Genomic DNA, 19,329 nt, shown 5'->3' with positions numbered 1-19,329 from the left:
GAATATCACCAAACCATAATACTAAATGACAAAAAATATGTTAAAGTTAAATGAGTAGAACCTCCAGCCTTCTTTTGCTCGTCCTGTAAACCATACAACTTATAACACTCCATGTAAAGTTATCAATAGAAGAAGATATTGGAAAATTAAATTGTTGACAAGAACACGGTCATCCATGGCGGACACTCATACCTTTCATAGTTAGTGACCAGTAGAAGTAGAAGCCGGAGAACGATGGAAGAAAGGGAGAGGGGTTGCCCTTCAATTGGGTTGGGAACAAAATATAAATTTATAAATAAATAAAAAAAAACAGATTTTAGGCTGAAAAAGTGATCCAAAATAAAGTGGTAATTACTATGATCATACCATGTTAACCGAACTATAACTATTTGACATACCATAATTAGTTATGCTAAAAATTTGGCATAATAATGATAATAAATTGTGTCAAACCCAAAATTTGGTATGGTATTTAGTACAAGGATTTTAGTACGATAACCATACCCAAATTCACCCCTAACTATGATCTATCTTAATAGGGTAAGAATCATAATGCATTTGTTAATTATTAATTTCAGCGGAAGCAATAATTGTACATAAATGTAACGTTTTCTCTTCATTTTAAGAGAGAAGATAACAATGAGAGAATTTTTGGTGTGACCGAAACACGGATGGTACATTACGTATCGCTATACAAATGGTGTGATATGTGTTAAAAAGTTAACAACTTAAAAAATAAAATTTCTCACAATTTATATAAAAACATGTGATGTACCATCCGTATTCCGGTCCCAATAAAAAATTTATCCATAACAACATCCGTTTTGTCCCGTCTACGTACCATACGGTACCTCACCGCACTCCACCAAATCATTCTCCATATTCTCCACATTACCTGTGTACTCTTCATCCTCTTTGGTCTCGAAAACCTCACGCCATCGACATAGCTAGCGGAGCCAAGGCCGACAGCATAGAAAGGCTTGTTCTTCCAATAAGTTAGATTGTGTTTGCAGTGATATCCACTCTTGCAGTAACTGCTAATTTCTATAGGTTGTAACCTGCATCCGAAAGCATCCTAGGCACCATCTTATAGAACTCAGCAGACCGCGTTTCTGAAGGCAACGGGAACTCCCCTGGTGTATACCTGCAAACAAAAAAACTCCAACTTCAGAACCAAATTCATTCCAAAACTAAAACCGTATATTTCATCACTCGCTCCACTTACAACAACCCGAATTTCATGCCTTGTTCGACTTGCAAATCAAAACCTCAGTTCCAAAAAACATGCTCAAACAAGAATGACTACCCACATACCTGAATTCCAGCCTCTCGTGTTCGAACATCACGGCACTTCAAGCCCAGGTCTTCCATCCAAGCCAAAGCTAACTCCCGAAGATTTCCTTTCTCAACCCCAGAAGTAACTAAAGGCATTGGAATGTCTCGCTGAACTCTATAAACACGCGTCCAAGGGGGGACCATGGCTAGGATCCGAGCTACAATGTCCACAAGTTGCTCAGGTACCTGGCCGTTTTCCAAAGCTCATAGAGTCCAGTTCCACAGATCACGAGTGTTGGTTAAATTTTAGGGCCATTTTCTCTGAACGAGGGGCTCTCAAAGAACTCCCGAAATTCTCCATGTCTCTCTCAACCCCTACATTAGGAAGGTCAGGCATCATGTGTGCAACCACCTAGAGCAAATGCATAAAATTTTTAGTGTGAAACAAAAGTAATCAACATGAATGACTAGAATATGATAAAATATTCTCGCTGAATTATGGGAGAGCACAATAATTTGAAAAATATATCCAGGCTCACAAATTGTTTTGATGAAAGATTAATCTCCTGTCACTGTAGATATAAAAGGTCCAAAATCCAATCTTTTCCCACGGTGAAGGTAAGTGAGTTTTATGATAAGGTACTAGGCTGACCTTAAAACCAGCATCCTTTGCCAAGTAAAAACAATCAGCCACTGCAGCTACGGTATGACCTCTATTGTTGTCCCGAGCCACATCCTCATATGTACTCTGAACTCCAATTTCTAGTCTTGTACAACCATAAGAAAGCATTTGTCTCAAGTGAGGTCCAAGGCAATAATCTGGCCTCCAGCAGAATAAAAAGTTACAACTACCTTTGTTAACTTTCTGGACCGACCAGATGAACTGGAAACAAGATGGTAAGCGAAAAATTACTGTCAGCCAATTTAAACACAAGAATGAGAAATTAAAGGCTTCGGAAATAAACTAAAATCTCAGGTTTCAATGGTCATTCCAATACATTTAGTAGCACCATGCTCAGAGTAGGCAACTGCCGCTTCAACATTGGCAGAAGTGTGTCCCAATAACGCATCGTGCAGATTTCTAATAAAGTAATCACGGCAACGACATGAAAGTACCGCCCATTAAGATGAACTCGACCTGAAAACACAAATTCAGTACCAGTTATAAGGCGACAACCATGCATATTACTCTATCATGGAAATCTCCAAACCTTGTCTACACTGTGACCCAATCTCTTCAGCTGATCTTCTAGCCTGGACATATGGGTTGTATCTAAACACACAAAACCAAAAGATTAACTACCAAATTAACTTCACTAATCCAATTTTAAACACCAATTCCTTCAAATAATCTCTTCATTACAAAGCTCTCAATTTCATGGTGAAAAATCAATCAAGCCGAAAACTTTAAACTTCGAAACGAATCATGACTAACATAAATTTTGAATTCCCTATCAAGTGTTCGATAAAATGCGTCAATGAACTAGAGAAAGCCATACCTGCCCAAATTGCGCGCATGCTAGTAGGCTCGTATCCAGTGTAAGACTGAGTGCTGTACTCAAAGTCCGAATCGGGACCACCGGGGCAGTACACGCAAATATTCCCGGTGGTGGCGATGTGGGGGCACCTATGAGGCTTCGACATCACGGCCATGACGGCGATGCCTGAGGCGGTTCGGACCGTCTTGGCCTGAGCTTAGGGAGAAGAGCCTCACGGTCCGACTCCGGCAGAGCCGCGATCATTTCAACCAGCTTCGGCGCACGTGAGAGACCGTACTTGCGGCACGCGGTGGTCTTGAGGGCGTTTAGGTCGACGTTTTGGCCTTCCGGGAGAGGTCGACCATGGAGCTGACGATTTCGGCGATGGCTCGGACCCAAGCCTCTTCTTCGGATAGTCCATGGGCCTCGAATCCGCCCTGACCCGGTCGGGGTTGCTTTCTGGCGGGCACGGATACTGGCAGCACTGCAGTTGCCATGGGAGAGAAGAGGGAGGGGAGGAAAAGAGGTTTAACAGGAACTGCCGTTTCTATGCTACAGTTAGGCTGGCATTTTGGACCCAATCTGTTAACCCGACTTGACCGAATCCGTTAATATTTGTATTTGGGTGGATACTTAACGAGTCGGGTCGCTAACGGGTCACTTTGGGTCAACCCGTTAGACCCGTTAGGATCCGTTAACACCCGTTAGACCTGTTAACACCCATTAGTTGAGAATATTTTAGTAATTTTAGTAAAGTCTTAATAACAAAAAATAAACTTTATGCAAAAAAAAATAATAATAATTGTTAACGGGTGATAACGGGTGAAACAGGTGACCCGTTAGCTTAACGGATCAGGTTCGGATGACCCGCTAGCTTAACGGGTTGGGTTCGGGTGACCCGTTAACTTAACGGGTCGGGTTAAACCCGATCCAAACCCAATAAACCCAACCCGTTTACAAGTCTAGCTACAGTCCGTGTTTGTTAAGATCATCTCTGGTGGCTAAAAGTCAAATTACCCTAAAAGTTTTCCCCCAAACTCACTCCAACCCAAGGCGAAAATTTGGATTAAATGCTAAATGCTAAACCAATGCCAGATTTCCCCCAAAATTTAGCCCAGAAATCGGTATGAGCTCCACCGAACCGAATGAAAATATTTATCGGAATTAAAAAAAAAATTTATTAGAATATTCATAAAATTAATTTACGATAGTCTACATATTAATTAAAAAAAATTAATTTAAGAAAAAAAATAGCCTAAGTTCATTCTTTAATAATCCCGGGCTAAAATTTTAGGCTAGAACAGTTGGAGCAAAAAAACTATTTTTGGGCTAAAAACTAAATTTTTCGGGCTAAAATATTTGGTTTTTAGCACAACCATTGGAGATGGTCTAAGGTTGAACAAACTTTATTGTTTTTTGATCAATTGGCTATAATTATTTTCATTCTATTAAAAATACTAAAAAGACTGAAACTATTTTTAATTTTAACTTTGGGTATGAAATTCAAAAACGAATTGATATTTGATTTTGAAATATGAGACATATTTAGTAATATTCTCAAAAAATTTGGCAACTTCTTAATGTGTCAATTTGGTCTAAAATGTGACAAAGATGATTTTCGTATTGTTATTCTCTCTTTTTGCAAGTAGTTTCTTGCTACACGCTTACACCTTTGACAATTTTTTCTTTTGTTAGTTTGTATTTTTTGTGAAATTAAATTGTTTTATTTAAACTTTTAATTAGAGAGGGTATTTTTGGGATTATGAATGATTCACCATTTGGCCTCCTGAATTTATATTCTTTACTAGCCTCGCAGGCGTGTGGCAATTTGCTCTTCTTCGTTATATGCATAAATTAAAAAAAAACTGAATTTACATGTGTTTAAAAATATAATAATGAACTAGCCTCTCTGCACGCACTAACATGCGTGCGAGAGGCATTTTTGCATCACGGGCGCTACGCGCCCCTAAATGTGTATTGTGTTAGTTTTTTTCCATTGTAATTGTTAATGTATATGCTTTAAAAAGTATAGTACCAAGTATGGAGGTGAAGGGTGAAATCTAGAAGATGGCTGCACATAATTGGAAGCAATAAATTTGAAGCTGTTTACGTAAAAATTTTATCACTTACCAAGTTTAACTGTTATTTTAATATTTTAATCTAGAAGATGGCTGGACATAATTGTAATTGTTTTTATATTTTTCCCTTGACTATTATAGTTGAACTGTTATTCCAAGTTTACATAAAAAATTTATCACTTACCGTTCCAGACATATTTCTTTCCTTTTTTATTTGTTTTTTTTTTGTTTTTTTTTGTTGGGGTACTTGTTAAAACGTTGGTCACTGTGGTAAATATATACAATCCGAATGTTGAAATTGTTATAGACATAACATAATTATTAAGTGGATGTTTCCATTGATAGTACGAAAGGCAATGACAATGTAAGATAACTATTCGTTCAATCTTAATAGATTGTGTCTTAATAATTTGTACAAAAATATTCATACAACATATGAATTTACAAATATATAATTAATAGAGACAAAAAAAAAAAAGAAATCATAGTTACCCACCGATGTTGGTCCTATGTCATCTTGGTTTACTTCCGTTTGATTTTGTACTATATTTACTGAGTTCAATCGTGTTTGATAATTGGCACGTCGTCGCATTGAAATTTGAGCCCGTTGTGATGAATTCATAGATTGTCGTCTTTGCCTTTGTTGATTGCTCCTACGATAACTTTGGTTTGACTGTTGAGAATTTTGAACATTTGTTTGTCCGAAGTGAATTTCTTCATTGTCGACCGACATTGAGAAATTGCCAAAAAGAATGAATTTTATTTTATTTTTGAAAAAGAAGAAAAAATAAATCATCTCTATAGAAGAGGAATAATAGAGATAAGGTAAGAACCTCTGACATATTGCTTCTATCAATTCCCTCCATAGTTGATATGTTGAAGTCCTCTGGAAATCTTAAAACTGAAATTTCAATTTGGATGATTCTTAATAAAGGTAAAATTGAAGGAAAATATGGAAACATAGCATTGAAATTCAACAATGGAAAATGATGCTTACACAAATTAGATCACAGTTAAAAGATTCATGAAATGTACACTATCGAATTGATAGAACACATAACATTGGGGATTTCAAAAAGGAAAAAATAGACTAACACAAACTAATAGGACGGAGCCGAACATATACCACCATAACCAAAATTAAGACAGTAGGCATTAACCCATTTGCAGATCCGATTGAGCTAATTTTCCTGAGCTTCAACCACGGACCCATTCATGAATCCCTAAATTTACCCAATCTTAACAACTTGAAGAATTTAGTACAAAAATTTAACCGAGCAGTAAACTTCGAAAGCAAAAAGAGTTACGAAAACAAATAGAAAACAGAATGGTTAACATACAACAAAATTTGTTGCCTCTAGATTTGCAAGGAAGCAAAATCTTCAGCTGATGCAAAACCTATGTCGTTTGGTTAATCACAAACGTTTCTTTTATTAGCAATCATCACAAACGCCGACAGAAAAAGACAATTAAAGGACATATTTCTCACCGCAACATATAAATTGAGAAAAAAAATGGAACAAATATAAGTTAGAAAGAGTACAAAGCAAGAAATAATGAAGAGAAATACCTGGAAGGCACTGGAAGAGCAGAAGAAGTAGGATTGCAGTGGCACCACCCACCCTCTCTCGCTCGCCGATTCCTATTCGGTTTAGTGTGCTCTAATAAGCCCAAAAATCTCAACACTCAGACACAGACAAATTGTAGAAACATATAAGAAAGCAAATATAGGATCCCCAACATCTTACGTGGAACTTGGAAGTATCAATGGGTGGACTTCTTCTTATCTGCATAATTTTCGTAAAAAAATAATCAAATTATTTAAACTGAAACGATAAAGAACAACTTTGAAACCAAAACGTACGGATGATTTCTTGCCGCTAGATTTCCAAGGAAGCAAAATCTTCAAACTGTCCTGGATATATAAAAAAATAAAAAGAAGAAGAGGTGGAGTGGTTGTGTGTGCAAAGAGACGAAGAGGGTTAAAACTGATCCCAATCAGAACAACCTGTATGGGAAAAGAAGCAAACAGAGTTTCACCTTTCCCTCGGTAAAATGCTTCCTCTCTTTTCTCCTTCTCCTTCTCTCCAACCCAAAACTGTAAAACATTTCCAGTAAAATCAAATTAAAGAATCAAACCCAGGAACAAAATCACAAAAAAAATGAGAGAAATTCGAAAGGGTAATGGAACCCTAGTTTTTTAAATTGGGAAGTTGGGTACCTGGAGAAGATGGCAATGAAGGCGACGGTTTAAGTCACAAATAGCTTAATCGAAGCAAGATCCAGATGAACAACAAATGGGTAACTGAGATAGAGCGAGAGGAAGATCGGAGCTTACATGAAAGTTGCTGGTGCGGTTGGATGCTGCTCCCTTTTCAGAGCTTCGACTCTGGCAATTGAAATCAAATACAAATTATCATCTCTTTGGGTTATTTCTCCTATTAATACAATAAATACAAAAGCCTGTACCGATGAAACAAATAAAAATAAATAAAAAATTGAAAAACCAAAAAGTGTATACCTCGGGATTAAATCGGTGGTGGTTTGGAGAGGATAGATAGTTAGATGGGAGGAGCTAGTGACAGGAGGTTCGGCTGGCGGTGGCCGTGGAGGAGGGAGAAAGAGAGGTGGCTGCGGAGGAGGGAGAGAGAGAGAGTTAGTGAGAGACGGATCCAGATTCCAGAAAACAGGATCCCGTAGTGGGTTTTAATTCTATCGGCATGGCAAGATAATGGGGTTTCAGTTCGCAAGATAATGGGTTTCAGTTTTTGCACGGAAGTTTTTTCCTTTTTTATTTTTCGTGTTTTTTTCCCTTTTTTTTCGAAAACTGCTGAACGTGGTTGAAGTTGTGTCTTCCACGTTTGTTGTTTTAAATTTTTTCTACTAAAATTTTATTTTTTAAAAAATGAAATATATTTTTTTTCTGACGAAATTAGCCTTGGGGTTTTTATATGTATTTTTTCTGTCAGTTTTGATTTTTTTTGTTTGAGGGGTTTTATGGTCCAATTTTTTTTGGTGAAGCCTTAAGACACCAAACTCTCTTTCTCGCTTTCTAATATTAAAGATTAAAGATATATAAGTAACTACTCCGTCATGTATGTGAAGTAGTTTTGTCAAATTACATTCTTTGAAAACGGGGCATTTTAGGTATGTTGAAAGCTAAATGAAAATATAAAAAACTATATTAGTAACTAGTCAGTCATGTATTTGAAGTAGTTTTATTAAATTGCATTCTTTGAAGAGGGGGCATTTTAGGTATTTTAAAAGTGTCGCCTTTTTAGCCTTCTCACATTATGTATACTAGCAAATGCCACACACACTATCTGTGAGAAATATAATTTTTATTTTTACTTTTCTCAAAAATTGGTTTTTTTAAAGGAATTTTAAAGAAAAACTCCCGGTACCATTCACTTTAACGAAAAACCACATTTTTACACTAAAAAGTCAATTCTGATACTATTCACTTTACCCTTTATTTTGTTTTTATCGTTAAAACTCAAAGTTTTCAAACCATTTTCATTAGTTTTCCCTTTTTTTTTTTTAAAGGGAGGAGTTATTTGTTTTTAACTGTTGGCACTCAATACTACGATCTAGTGATATTCTTCTTCATTGGTAGGTGAGAGGTCTGAGGTTGGATTTTCGCCAAAGGTAAATTTGAACTGCATTATTGCTGGCTCATTATGAGACTTAACTCACTCATTCATCCCTTAGTGTAAATAATATTGTTTTATAAAACAAAAAAAGGGGTTGGTAGACATAAAAAAAAGGGTTGGCTGTTAAGGAGAGAGAGTGTGAGTTTAGAGGGTAAAGATAAGGTGACATGATTGTCAGGTTCAAAGAAAAAAAAAAGCAAAAAGTTGTTCGTGTGGAATTAATGCCCACATTTTTTCCTTATCTAATTTTTTTTTCTTCTAGTTATGTATTAAAGGTTATAACTGTAATTTCATTGGTTTTTGGTGGTTAAGTTCTATTAATATGTAATTTAGATATATAATGTACAATGTTTTATTTTATATTTAAACTATTAAATTAAAAATGAATTAACAAAAAAAAAAGAATACAGAAGGAAAAAAAACTATAAAAATTATTTTGCAACTGATTCAATGCATTTTTTTAAAACTTTTTATTTAAATATAAAAAATCAACCATTTCTTGAACTTCATACTCTTAAATGGAGCAATTGTATTCATCTCATCAAGAGATTTTTTTAGCGCTTGTCCGGAACACGGAATTATACATCACATATCACAATATATGTGGTGAGATATTTGTGTTAAAAAATTAACAACTTACAATATAAAACTTCCTCCTACGTAATAACACGTAGTGTACCACTCGTATTACGGACACAATGAAAAATTTCTCCTATCACAGCTACAATCACATGCTGTTCATGCGATGAGTGATTTATTTAGTATATGGGGGAGAGGCCTATGCATAAACGCCCTGCCCTCTGAAACCTTTCTCCATTCATTGCAAGCTCTGTTATCTTCTTTAATTGTTTTTTAACTGACACAATGTCCATTGAAGTTACCTGTGCCCCATGAACTGTTGCTTTCATACTTTTTTCGTGTGTGGCTATGGCATGCCTACAACTCCAGTCTGAGATGCCCTCCAAGCTTCCTGAGCACTGGAGTCAGCAGGATGTACATCCATCGCGACGAAGAATATTGGGCTACCTTCCTGCTTCAACTATGAAAATTATGCATAGCACACACTTCGAAATATAGCCAACCAAATTTATGAAACCTTTCAACTCTTCGACTGCTTTGCTTCATGACAACGGGTTTTTCAGCAACGCGCTTCATAACGATTTCAAACTCCTCAATAATATGTCAACCTTTGATTGAGTTGCTCCACTTTGCTCATTCTTGAAAACCTCTGTCCTCAGTTCTTGAATGCATTCCAACTCTGACATCTCCCCCCATTCAAGCTTTCTAGAAACCGGTTTTCTAGCAACTGAGTGCTTAACGACCTCAAACGAACATTAACTGAACATCAACTTTTGACCTCGTCGACATTCTGCTTCCTTATAATAATCTCGAAGACCATCACGATGAGTGCTTGTTCCTTTGAAGGCTGCATACGATAGATGTTAGCAAAGCGGAGAACCTTGGTAGCTTGGGGTTGCCCTTTTACTTTTTCATTCTTAAATCTTGATGGCCATGTCAGTCTTGCTCTTCTGCTTCGGACTCTATCCTCTAAAGATATAATTATCAGTTACAAACTGATAAATTTTAGTTAGAAACCCTTTCATTTCAAATGAATAAGCTCTGACAAAATTCTTCATTTGGCTCAAAAAATTGACCCCACAAGAAATTTACAGCTTCAACTATGAAAATTATGCATTGCACACTCTTGGAAATATAGCTAACCAAATTTATGAAACCTTTTAGCCCTCCGACTATTTTGCTTCCTGAAATGAGTTTCACGGCTTTGAATAGACATTTAATTCCTTTCTTGATATTGTCCACCAAAATCTCAAAAAACTTTTAAGTTTGCTACCATGCACATGAAGAGCAAGCTTTCTGGCAATGGATTTTCAGCAACGCGCTTCATAATGATTTCAAACTCGGTCCTCAATAATATATCAACCTCTGATCGAGTTGCCCCACCCTGCTTATTCTCCAAAACCTTCGTGATCAGTTGTTGAATGCATTCCAACTTTGGCCTCTCTCCCCCTTCAAGCTTTCATAAATCGGCTTTCCAACAACTTGCTTAACGATCTCAAACTCAGACATTAACTGAACATTAACTTCTGACCTCATCGACGCGTTATGCTTTCTTCCAATAATCTCGAAAATCATAGTGATGAGTTCTCATTCCAACTTTGGCCCTCTCCCCCTTCAAGCTTTCATAAATTGGCTTTCCAACAACTTGTTTAACGATCTCAAACTCATATACAGAAAGAAAGAACAAGAAATGGCAAGGGAGCGTTCAGAGGAACGAGAACTCATCACTATGGTCTTCGAGATTATTGGAAGAAAGCAGAACACGTCGATGAAGTTTGAGATCGTTAAGCAAGTTGTTGGAAAGACGATTTATGAAAGCTTGAAGGGGGAGAGAGGCCAAAGTTGGAATGCATTCAACAACTGATGATGAAGGTTTTGGAGAATAAGCAGAGTGGGGCGACTCGATCAGAGGTTGATATATTATTGAGGACCGAGTAAAACCCATTGCCAGAAAGCTTGCTCCTCATGTGCATGGTAGCAGACTCAAAAGTTTTTCGAGATTTTGGTGGACAATATCAAGAAAGGAATTAAATGTCTATTCAAAGTCGTGAAACTCATTTCAAGAAGCAAAATAGTCGGAGGGCTAAAAGGTTTCATAAATTTGTTTAGCTATATTTCCAAGAGTGTGCAATGCATAATTCTCATAGTTGAAGTTGTAAATTTCCTGTGGGGGTCAATTTTTTGAGCCAAATGGCGAATTTTGTCAGAGCTTATTCATCTGAAATGAAAGGGTTTCTAACTAAAATTTATCAGTTCGTAGTCGATAATTATATCTTTAAAGGATAGAGTCCGAAGCGGAAGAGCAAGACAGACATCAACATCAAGATTTAAGAATCAAAAAGTAAAAGGACGACCCCAAGGCAACAAGTCTTCCACTTTGTGAGGGTCAGGAGGAGGACATCTATCGTATACAGTCTTACCCTTACTCTGCAGATAGATTGTTCCCACGACTTGAACCATGACCTTTCTGTCACAAAAGGAGCAACTTTTCCGTTGCGCACTTGATGTTGGTTTCCTCATATGGTTCTTTTGATTCAATTCTGTTCACAGTCCGAAGCAGAAGATCAATATGGAAATCAACATGAAGAATAGAGAATGAAAAAGTAACACAAGAAAAATAGCTAGGTAGATTCGTTAGGAGGTGGTTCGGTTTTGCTGTTCAAAATTTGTATTATTTGGACGTCGTCCTTCTATTCAATATGCTAACAATAAAGTCTCAGTCATTTGTTGCATAAAGTCTAACCTTAGTCTTATTTTTGGGTGTTTCCCTTCAAGCTCAAGCAGTCTTTTTCTATCGATGCTCCCCGGCTAGCAAACCGCTCGGCCTCCTCCATCAAAAGGGTACCATAATCCTGTTTGAATCAATCAGACCCAACAAATTTATCTCACCACTTATGGAAACATGAAACAGTTTATGTACAAGCTACATTACCTGGTGTTGCAGCTTGTCAGAATCCACCCATGAACAGGAACAACAGTCCCATAACACACGGAGTTCACGAACAATATAGAGCACTTCCCCATGCGTTTGGGACAAGTAGTATTCCGGCCACACTGATAATCGTAGCAACCGAACGAGAATATCGTGTTTACAAAAGAATAATAACAAAATCAAGTTACACAACCTGCTCACCTGGAAAAAACTGAAGCCATAAGATTCTGTGCACAAAATTACTATGCAAATCCGAGAAACACATATTTCACATGACAAGAACCGAATGATCCTTTCGTGTGAAGATGCACTCTATCACAAATATAGAAGGAATAACTGGCGAGTTTCTTCATATGAAAGAAACGTTTCTCATCCGTTGGATGAGAGCAAGTCCACCCTTGTGGATTGCTTGGGGGACAGGCATCAGGAAAGGGCCCGAGGCCCGGTGGACAACCCTCCAGCCTTGGAGAGCTCGAGCACAATGGGGGTGTGGAATTGACAGGCCTGCAGCCCGAGGGCCAGGCATTTTTTATTTTTTTTGTGTCAGCCCGAAGGCCTACAGCCCCATTTCCATGTTTTTTTTAATTTTGTATTATTTAAACAAACAAAAAATAATAATATTTTATTACCTATTGTCAGGGGGGAGGGCTCCAAGGATGGAGATGCAAAAGGTAATTACTGTTCATTAATGATAGTTACTATTCATTAAAGGCAGTTACTGTTCAATATGGTGGATTCAATAGTGGATTGCCAGGGGGAATGGCTCCAAGGGTGGAGTTGCTCTGAATGAGGAAAAAATATTCCCAATATATTAATTAGGAGAAACTATCTTGGGATAATGGTGGAAACATCCCTAATTGATTGTGATATGTAGGGATTCTTTACTTGATTGAGTTGATCTTCGATTGAGAATGTATTAAAAATAAGATTTAGTAATTAACCCTATATTTAATACTTGTGACTTCCCCCAAGAGAGGTTTAAGCAGTCGTAGTTAGCTACTTGAACTTCCCGAGAAGTTGCACGTGCGAGTATTTGTTTGCCCCTCCTAATTTAATGAGGGCAATCTTGTCTTCTTCGGAATAAAGTACACGTGTCGTCTTCTGAATTTTTAGAATTATTTTTGGCTCCACAATATTTATTTTATGAGAGTAACTTACATGACACAAATATACTATCACTATGGCATCTTATTGCAATGATAAATTGTCTTGTAAAGAGAAACCTACACATGTCGTCATTGTATTATTAGCATAAAACGTCATACATTGTACTTATGTACCCATTCCGAATAAGGTCTATGTAGCTCTTGGCACGTATAATTTAGGGTCTTCTAAACATTTACAGTCGACGGACCATGTTGGCCGTGCGGCAAATTCTAGAATGCATTCTTTGTCATTTGTCAATCATGTGAGAACATTATCAACTGAACTTGTTTGAAACACCACAACCTCTATGGGTGTGTTATCCACACACATCTTTTTACTTCTCACACACCTCTTGTTAATTTCTGCCCTTTGATTTTCTTCAATTCACTCGATTCAACGGCCGAAAATTAGAAAGGTGTGTGAAAAGTAAAAAAAAGGTGTGTGGATATCACACCCCAACCTCTAAATTCTAGAATGCTCTTTTTGTTAATATTCTTAACCTAAAGCCACTCATTACTATGATATATTTGTATTCCTCTTCACTTGTAAGTGATAGGTCTTAGGTTCGATTCTCGCCAAAGACGAATTTGAACCACATCATACCGATCCCCCTTTTTTTCTTGTTAAACGATAGATTTTGTTAGATTAACTACGACGGGATTTGAACCCAAGCTGTCATGTAAGAGCTCAACTTCCCCTTAATTATATAATATCGTTTGCTCAAAAAATAACAATAATATATATATATATATATATATATATATATATATTGTAAGATCCCACATTGCCTAGAGGAGTGATCCTTATATGTATATTCTCATCCCTATCTAGCACGATGCCTTTTGGGAGCTCACTGACTTTGGGTTCCATCGGAACTTTGAAGTTAAGCGAGTAGCGCGCTAGAGCACTACCATGATGGGTGACCCACTGGGAAGTTTTCGTGTGAGTTCCCATAAACAAAACTGTTAGGGCGTGATCGGGGCCCAAAGCGGACAATATTGTGCTACGGTGGTGGAGCGAGCCCGGGAAGTGATCCTTCCCGGGCCGGGATGTGACAGATTGGTATCAGAGCCTAACCCTGACTGTGATGTGTCGACGAGGACTTCGAGCCCCTAAGGGGGGTGGATTGTAAGATCCCACATCGTCCAGGGGAGTGATCCTTATATGTATATTCCCATCCCTACCTAGCACGAGGTTTTTTGGAAGCTCATTGGTTTCGGGTTCCATCCGAACTATGAAGTTAAGCGAGTAGCGCGCGAGAGCACTCCCATGATGGGTGACTCACTGGGAAGTTCTCGTGTGAGTTCCCAGAAACAAAGCGGACAATATTGTGCTACGGTGGTGGAGCGAGCCCGGAAAGTGATCCTCCCCGGGCAGGGATGTGATAGATTGGTATCAGAGCTTAACCCTGACTGTGATATGTCGACGAGGACGTCGGGCCCCTAAGGGGGTGGATTGTAAGATCCCACATCGCTCATGGGAGTGATCCTTATATGTATATTCTCATCCCTACCTAGCATGAGGCCTTTTGGGAGCTTACTGGCTTCGGGTTCCATCCGAACTCTGAAGTTAAGCAAGTAGCGCGCAAGAGCACTCCCATGATAGGTGACCCACTGGGAAGTTCTCGTGTGAGTTCCCATAAACAAAACCGTGAGGGCGTGGTCGGGGCCCAAAGTGGACAATATCGTGCTACGGTGGTGGAGCGGGCCCAGGAAGTGATCCGCCCCGGGCCGGGATATGACATATATATTCTTAACCTAAAATACATAAATTCCTTAGGAATGTGAGATTTGTGTATTGTACATCGACAAAGGTTTTTAATGAATATCATTTATTTATTTTTTTGGTATTAGTAAGATATTTACACAAACCGGTCAATCATATTATTATTAGGGTAGTACATTGCTATTTACGCACTTCTTTTTATTTGTCATACATTCTTGTTGATTTTGTTCATTGATTTCTTCAATTTATTTGATCTGACGACCTGAAATTGAAAAATACGTGTGAGACGTAAAAATGAGTGTATGAAATATGAATAACACCACCCATTTAATATTATTTTTTGGGTGATGCTATATACACCAAATTTATGCGCCAAATGTGTTCACTATATACAGTAAGTCTTCACTTTTTCTTTTTCAGTTTGTTTAATATGTGAAAGGTTTGCTTTGAGTGTTATTTTTCCAGTCGTGTGTGTATATGGGGTCCCTTCATTGTTTTATTCAGTTATGCGTCCCACACCCTCCCACCCTAATCCCAGCCCAGCCACACCCACACGCCATTCAACCTTTTAAATTTTTCAAGAAGGGGATGGGTTGTAATTATTGAAAAAGATAAAAGACATTTGTGTAAGTACCATATTTATGCGACTTGTCGGATAGAACTGAGCAACAAACTTGTACTGGCATTTGGTTTAATGTTTGGCGATTGCCTGGTGGCTATGCCAGTTGATCAGCAACTGAAAGTTGACCAAGTTATCTTTCTTTCCACGTCAAAATCCCTGCATTAATACATATCAAGGGTTTGAAAGTCCACTTAAAGTTGAACCAGATTGTCTATCAACTGGTTATGTGTGGCTAGCTGATAAGCCATTTAAAGTTGAACCAGATTGTCTATCAATCTGATAAGGCAGTGAAATGGCTAGCTGATAAGCCACCTTGCCATTGGAGCATATCTCATTTCAGAACATCAGTAAAGTGTGATTTGTTATTCACATGTGTGAGTCATTTAATTCTGCAATTTTAGATGCAAGAGATAAACCGATTATTACGATGTTACAAAGGATTCAAAAATATTTGATGTTGAGAATGGCTAGGCTAAGAGAAGCTAAGTGGACCCAACAGGTTGGACCTAGAATTTTAAAGATTGTTGAAAAAAATCAAATGGATGGTTTCAATTGTTTTGCCAATTATTCAGGGAATGGTCAATATCAAGTGCATACTTTGGTTGGTAGTATGTTTGTAGTAGATTTGGAAAGGCACACTTGTTCTTGTAGGAAGTGGCAGCTATGTGGCATTCCTTGTCCTCATGCTATATCCGCAATTGCTAGGAAGGAGGCTAGTCCACAAGTGTTTGTTCACTCACTTTACAAAAGGCCAGCTTATGATAGGTGTTATGAAGGGTATATTGCTCCTATGCCTGGAAAAGAACAGTGGAAGAGAACTGGTCTTAGGCCTATTAAACCCCCTTTTTACCACAAGCAACCTGGAAGACCTAAAGGCAAAAGAACAAAAGCATCGGATGAGATAAAGAAGGGGCCAACAAAGCTAAGGAAATATGATGTTGTAATGCATTGCCAAACCTGTGGAGAGGAAGGACACAACAAAAGAAGCTGTCCACAAAGGCTACTACAATCACAACAAGGTTTTGTGCCCACAAAAGAGGTAATTTGATCAACAAGGATTGTATTTATTTTGAGTTTTGTTATATCACTTATCTAGTCGCTAGGTGAACATAAATAATTGAGTATAAATGGTTTTGATGTAGGAAACTGGTGCACATCATCACTCGGGGGCCGCTCCATCTCAAACTAGGCCACAAGGAACTTCTAAACTACATGTAATAACAAGAATCTGTCTTTTTTTTATTAAAAAACAAAAATATTTGTTATACATTAATTTTTGTTGTTTTGGGTTTGCTAACATTTTTGTTGCTTTCGTGTTGAGTTCAAATAGGTGTACCGAGGCGGTCGTGTGAATCAAGTCACAAGAAAGGCTAATGAAATGGCATCACAACCCCAACGTGTTGCCAAAAAGCCAAGACCATGGAGAGTATAACTATAATGTGTTCGAAGGCATTTCGTCCTGTTAATGAAAACCTTTGGTGTTGAGATTAAGTTGGTCTTTTAATAGGATTATGCAGTAGATTTTTTGTGGATGTTGTTAAGTCTGTTGCATATTTTTTGTGGATGCTAGGTGCAAGGTTGTTAAGGCTGTTAAGTCTGTTGCATATTTTTTGTGGATGTTGTTAACTTTATTAAAGCACTCGAAGTAAGAATCGTTAATTTCATTTTGGTAAACTGGGCACTGAGCCAATATTTTTCAGTTGCTAATTAGACTTCTATAGCTAATTTAGACAAAATTGTACGGAGTGAACTAGTGGAAGAGAAGAAGAATAAAGATAGAATGTCTACATTAGGGATAAAATTACTTTTTTACCCTTAAAAATTTGGCATGTGCCATGCATGTGACCGAGTTGGATGGAAAATTGGATGGAAAATTCTCAAATCTAACATCAAGGGGTAAATTGGCTAATTACAAAAGTTCATGGGGGTAATTGGCTAAAATTAAAGTTCAAGGGGAAATTGGCATTTCCTTACAAGTTCAGAGGAGAAAACGACAAATATCCCTAAATTTTTATTACAATTATTAATCAAATCAAACTTGAATTAAAGTAAAATTTTGATTGGGCCACATCATTTAGTGTACTTAACATTATTCTTATTATTTATTTACTTTACAAAAATCACTTATTTTCTTCTAATACGGTATATATATATACACACATTTTTTTTTTTATCAACAAAGAAATTTCTATTAAAGACTAAATCTTCTTGTACATCTATCCCATACAAGCATTATGAGCGATAAGGCAAGCAATGGTCCCAAAATGAGGTTTAGCTAGCGTGAGACGATAAATTGTAGAATGATACAGTATCACCACGTCAGTTGTGGTACTTTCACTTATAACTTGCCATTTGTACAGACGTGGAACGGAGGAAGACGACGCCGAGTTCAACGGATGTTGGAGACCCGTGGCGGTGTTTGGAGATGGAGATTTCGGCAGGGAGCCGTTCGAAACTCCGACTTCGTTGGGGTTTGGGGGATTTTGATGGCTGAGTCCTTGAGGAGCCACTGGGGACTGATTTCTGGATGTTGAAGGTGAATATTAATTCTTTAAGGTTGATATTATTTCTTATGACGGTGGATGTGATTTCTCAGGAGGAAGGCAGTCATGGCAATTGATGGCAGGGAATGAAGGTGGTGGTGGGGAACTGGGGCTTTGGCGGAAGGAGCTGAGAATTATTTTTTCTTTTAATTTTGTTTAAACTGAAAAAAAAAATTAATTAAAAAAGCTTTTTAATCCAGCCGTAAAAAACTGCACTCATGTTAAAATTTGAATGGAAGTATCACCCGACCTGGTAATACCGTACCATCTAATAATTTCTCAGAAGAAACCATAGTGAGCTAAAACATCCGTCACAAAATTTACCTTCCTAAAACAATATATATTTGAAAACTTGAAAAAAAAAACCAATAAATATTGAAAATGAAAAATGGGTCATAACCATTGCTTTAGTTAGAATTGGTCTCATCAGTGACATATTCAGTTCCAAACCAATATTATTCCATCAAAATACACGCAAGCAAACAATAATATTGTTGTGCTAGGATAGCACCAAACCTTATGGAACCAACTCAATCTAACCCACAGGAAATTTATCAAATGAAAATGCAAGAACAATATAGAAAATAACACCAAGATTTTAACGAGGTTCCTCCACAGTCAGTGTAACTGGAGTACGTCCTCGGAGCAGTAGGAGCTCACCCAATAATCCACTATCAACCAATTGGGAGTTTACAAAGTGTTGGCAATCTCACAACCCAAAAGCCCAATACACCCAATAGCTCTCACACACCAAAGAAACAAATAGAGAAAGAAATATAATGAATAATTTCTTCTCTATACATATAGCTCAAGGCTATTACTACAACAATTACTTTGGTTGATGATTACTAATCAAATGAAGCAGCAGCTTCTTCTTCTGTTTGGACTCACTGCAACTCTCCCTTGCTCTCTACAAAAAAGGCTCTTGGTTCTCTCTTGTTTTCATCAAACCGAAAATGAGCTCTCCTTTTCTTCTCTATCTTCCGAAACAAAACAATGACTTATTATTTAAACCAAGCCATCACTTTCGGCTAATAAAAAACCACAAAAGAAGAAAAAACATCATCATGATGCCTCCTCATCATGATGTCTTTATAATTTTATAACCAAAAGTTTTTTCTTTTCCTTTTTTTAATAGCCGAAAGTAATTGTTGTTTGGCCATAATTTAACAATCTCCACCTTGGCCAAATTTCGAAAACACCATGATAAGCCAACCAACACAATCAACACAAAAAAATCACTCCCAAACACTAGTACGAGAACAACTCATACCGAGCCAAATGCTCCAAAACTCCTA

The 19,329-nt window shown here is 37.5% G+C and overlaps 1 long non-coding RNA gene and 1 pseudogene across 1 annotated transcript; one reads left to right on the top strand and one right to left on the bottom strand.

The window, feature by feature from the left end:
* Nucleotides 1-545: 545 nt before the first annotated feature.
* LOC114825487 (elongator complex protein 3-like) lies at nucleotides 546-3,374 on the bottom strand (annotated as a pseudogene).
* A 13,010-nt stretch (nucleotides 3,375-16,384) lies between these two features.
* LOC114825388 (uncharacterized) lies at nucleotides 16,385-16,927 on the top strand. The gene is made up of 3 exons (XR_003774063.2): nucleotides 16,385-16,527; nucleotides 16,631-16,702; nucleotides 16,819-16,927. It is a non-coding gene; the product is annotated as an uncharacterized lncRNA (long non-coding RNA).
* Nucleotides 16,928-19,329: the final 2,402 nt, after the last annotated feature.

Source organism: Malus domestica, chromosome 06 (assembly GCF_042453785.1).
Source record: "Malus domestica chromosome 06, GDT2T_hap1".
In the NCBI taxonomy this organism is placed as follows: domain Eukaryota; kingdom Viridiplantae; phylum Streptophyta; class Magnoliopsida; order Rosales; family Rosaceae; genus Malus; species Malus domestica.
Note: the sequence above shows the minus strand (reverse complement) of the source record. Positions and strands in the feature narration are given on the sequence as shown.